The sequence below is a fragment of the Peromyscus leucopus genome, chromosome 7 (assembly GCF_004664715.2).
Source record: "Peromyscus leucopus breed LL Stock chromosome 7, UCI_PerLeu_2.1, whole genome shotgun sequence".
Classification (NCBI taxonomy): Eukaryota; Metazoa; Chordata; class Mammalia; order Rodentia; family Cricetidae; genus Peromyscus; species Peromyscus leucopus.
In genome coordinates, this window is record NC_051069.1 from 35,279,476 (window position 1) to 35,283,274 (window position 3,799).

Consider the following 3,799-nt stretch of genomic DNA (forward strand, 5'->3'; position numbering starts at 1 on the left):
ATGAGTAGGAGTTTTTTATTGGAATTTATGAGCTAATTAAAAATTAGTTAAAATGTTAAGAATCTAATGTAACTAAAACAGCTTGTTAAAGGTGAATAAAAGTGGAGGGCTTACATTTAGCTGATTGGCTGGGTAAGACATTGATTCAATAGTGGCATGAACACCATGGGAGTAACCAACCACTTTTCTTATTGGATTTACAGTTCACTCCAAAAGTTGCAACTCATACCTGATATCATTGTTAGGCCAAGAGTATGTGGTTAGACAGATCATAAGCCCTAGGCCTGAGCCTACCACTATTATGCTGCTAAGTGGACATAATATTAAATTGACTTCTATTGATTTATTGTTATGCCAATAGATTAATCTCTCAACACTCATCACAGAAGCTTCTATTGGCAGTAGGCAGTGACAAACGCCCAGACCTACAACTGACAAGGCACAGAGAATAAGAGACTGCAGCGTGCTCAGCCCTAAATACGATATCTAGATCAGATCCCACACTCCCAAGGATCAAGGGTCATTGTAAACTAAGGGCGAGAAGACTGTAAGAGCCAGAGATGATGAGTGAACACAGCAGTGCTCCTACACGTATGAATACACAGCAATACGGCAGCACGCACAAACCTTGTGCAAGTTCAAACCAGACCAAATCCCAGCACGGAGAGAGGAGGTAGGAACAAAGCCCAAATCCTCACCAAGGAACTATTGGCAATTGGTACTTGCTGGGAAAGGGAGAGCTCATGTTTGTCAAGAGTGTTGGCCCTATTAGGTTGACCAAACTCCAGTGAAAGGCCACGCACTGAAGAATATATGGGCAGCACAAATTGGACTTAATTGGCAGGAGAGGGAAAAGGGACACAAAGTTGGGTGGGTAGAGAAAGAAGCGATGGATCTGGGAGGAGTTGAGGAGGAGCTGAATAAGATTAAAACACAAGAATTAATTACAAGAATATAATGTCCCAATTTATGTGTGTCTGTTCATGTCTATCTATTCTGTCACTTTTGTTTGCCTGATGTCAGTTTTGGTTATTGTGGAAAGGTCTTTAGTTTTAATTATCTCTCCCTATATGTCTTCCTCTACCCTGCCCTCACATCCCCTACCCCACCCAATTAAGCCTTCTTATTCCATTAAATCCTATCTATCAAAGATACCACCAAGAATAAATAAACTGGTCAAACCATTGTTGAGGACTTAATTCCCCCTGTCCACCAAGCAGTCAAGGAGTGGTTTGTTGCTCCATAACATTCATGTCATGACTGCACCCATGGACATATCTTGCCCAGCAGTCATTACTGTGTTCACAGGACTCACTGCTGGGTAAGACTATTGATGTTTCTGCCCTAGCAATCTTCGTAGCATCTTCTATGAAAGCAGCAGGAAGTTTCCAAGTCAGCACCAACTTGATTATTCCATGTCCTGTGGTCAAACTGTGTGACATTTCCAGCAGCACAGTCTTACTACCAAGTTATGGTGGGCAAGAGCAATAGAATAGCTTTTTTTTTTTTTTTTTTTTTTTTTTTTTGGTTTTTCGAGACAGGGTTTCTCTATGTAGCTTTGCGCCTTTCCTGGAACTCACTTGGTAGCCCAGGCTAGCCTCGAACTCACAGAGATCCGCCTGCCTCTGCCTCCCAAGTGCTGGGATTAAAGGCGTGTGCCACCACCGCCCAGGAATAGCTTTTTTTTTTTGAGGGGCATCCAGATTACTCCTGACCTCTTTGTATATTTTAAATACAAGTTCTTTAACATGTATGTCTCTTTTAGATGGTATATTCTGCTAAACTGTGTGCCTAAGGCTCCATCCACCAAGTCTGAGGACACCATGTTTATTCCTATATGAAACCAAACATGCTTCCTTTACACATACTACAAACTCATCCAATACCAATCTTGTCATTTTGCCAAGGCCAACTCAACAAAATATTTTACCTCCTACACTCTTGCGAAATATGGTATATTAAAATTATCCTGTGAAAAATAAAAAAATATGAAATTACTGAAATGTGTTAGGTCAACTAGCATGAGAAATTAAATCTTCCAAGAAAAATGGAAGGCAAGAAAATATTTCATAATAAAAACCATAATAGATTGGGATTCAAGCCAGGATCCCAATGCCAGCACCAGGTGTTTTTGTTCTTGGATAAGAGGCAAATTTTTAATCTCCAGAGTGTACCTATATGATATACATAGGTGAACTAAAAAATTTCCAAACAAATTTAATATCAAATATTCTGCCATTACAAAAACTGTGTCTTAAAATGAGGAAGAACTATGGATAAAGATAAAGGGATATAAACTCATTAAGAGAAAAAGTTAAAATCCCCTCTATAAATGATAGAAGACAATGGAAATTGTATTACTTGTTGGAAAAATAATTGTAACACTAAAAAGCCACACTAATAAAAAGTCTTTGGAGCTTCTACTTGATTTCAGAAACAAACAAATTTAAGAGTATTTATTCTAGGCTAGAAAGATGGTTCAGCTGTTAAGAGCATCTGCAGCTCTTTCAGAAGATTCAAGTTCAATTCCCAGCATCCACATCAGGTGGTTCACAGCCACCTGTAATACCAGCTCCAGGGGTTGTGATGCTGTTTTCTGGCCTCAGCAGAAGCATGCATCACACACACACACACACACACACACACACACACACACACACAAATAATAATAATAAATAAATAAATTAAATAAACTTTTTTTAAGAGTAGATATTCTGTTAAATGTTTTCTGTGGGAGTTTTACACTTTTATTCCTCAGATGAATGGGTTAGGAGTTGATATAAATAGGGAAAATAATTCCCTCAAGTCCAGGTGTTAAATGCAGTTTGAGGTACATAAAAGTTCCTCATTCAAAGAAGAGAAAAACTGCAATTACGTGGGACTGACTAGTACCAAATATTTTTAAACTGCTACTTTTGGAGCTAATATGGAAAAGAAGAAGAGCAGAGATTGTAAGTAATAAAATTTGTAAGTTATTTGTGTGGCCGTCCCAGAACTCGGGAGGCAGAGGCAGAAGGCTCAGCACAAGTTTGCGGTCAGCCTGTTCTGCATCACCAGTTCCAGGCTACCTGAAGCTACATAGACAGTCTTTAAAAAGAGTGAGTGACAGAGTGAGAGAAGGAAGAAAAGAAAAAGAACAAGGAGAAGGGGTTGGGGAAGGAGGGAGGGAGGACAGGACAGGAGAAGAAATCAAGCAGGCAACACTGAAAACCTTGATGCCAGTGGCTGCAGCAATTAAAAAAAAACTTTTCTTGGTGCCGCTGCTCAGCCTTTTGGCTAAAACCAAGTGTAGTATCTGCTCTCATCAGCTTAATGTCTGATAGCTCATCTCTTCAAGGACAGTGTATTAAATAGATTTTTGGAGCTGGGAGTTGGAATGAGGAGCTTGTTCTGTCCAGTCCACAAATTGACCTGGAACAGCAGTACTTCCAAGAGTGTTACATACCCCAGGGTAGGAGCCCAAAAAACCTTGGACTCATCACTAAATCCTCATATGAAGACAGTTGGCTGATGAAATGCCACTTGGTGACCCTTCAGTGCTGGATGAATTAATGAGTGAAGAAGCATAGGAAAAACAGTGAAGTCCATAATTGAGGAGCTAACATGGCACCCCCTCACAGATAAAACAGTGTAAAGTAACCTGAAAAAAAAGAAGAAGAATGATTGCAGGGCAATTCAAGGAGGAAAATAATGCCACATAATAGTGATTGATGAGACTGTCTAGAAAAGGTCAGAAAACACAATTCCCCATGAACGCCATAGTTCAAAAACTCCTCATCATCAATACATCCAAGCAGCT

The 3,799-nt window shown here is 39.7% G+C and overlaps 1 non-coding gene across 1 annotated transcript; it reads left to right on the forward strand.

The window, feature by feature from the left end:
* Positions 1-3,256: 3,256 nt before the first annotated feature.
* LOC114684954 lies at positions 3,257-3,448 on the forward strand. Its single transcript, XR_003733430.1, has one exon. It is a non-coding gene; the product is annotated as a U2 spliceosomal RNA (small nuclear RNA).
* The last annotated feature ends 351 nt before the right edge of the window (positions 3,449-3,799 follow it).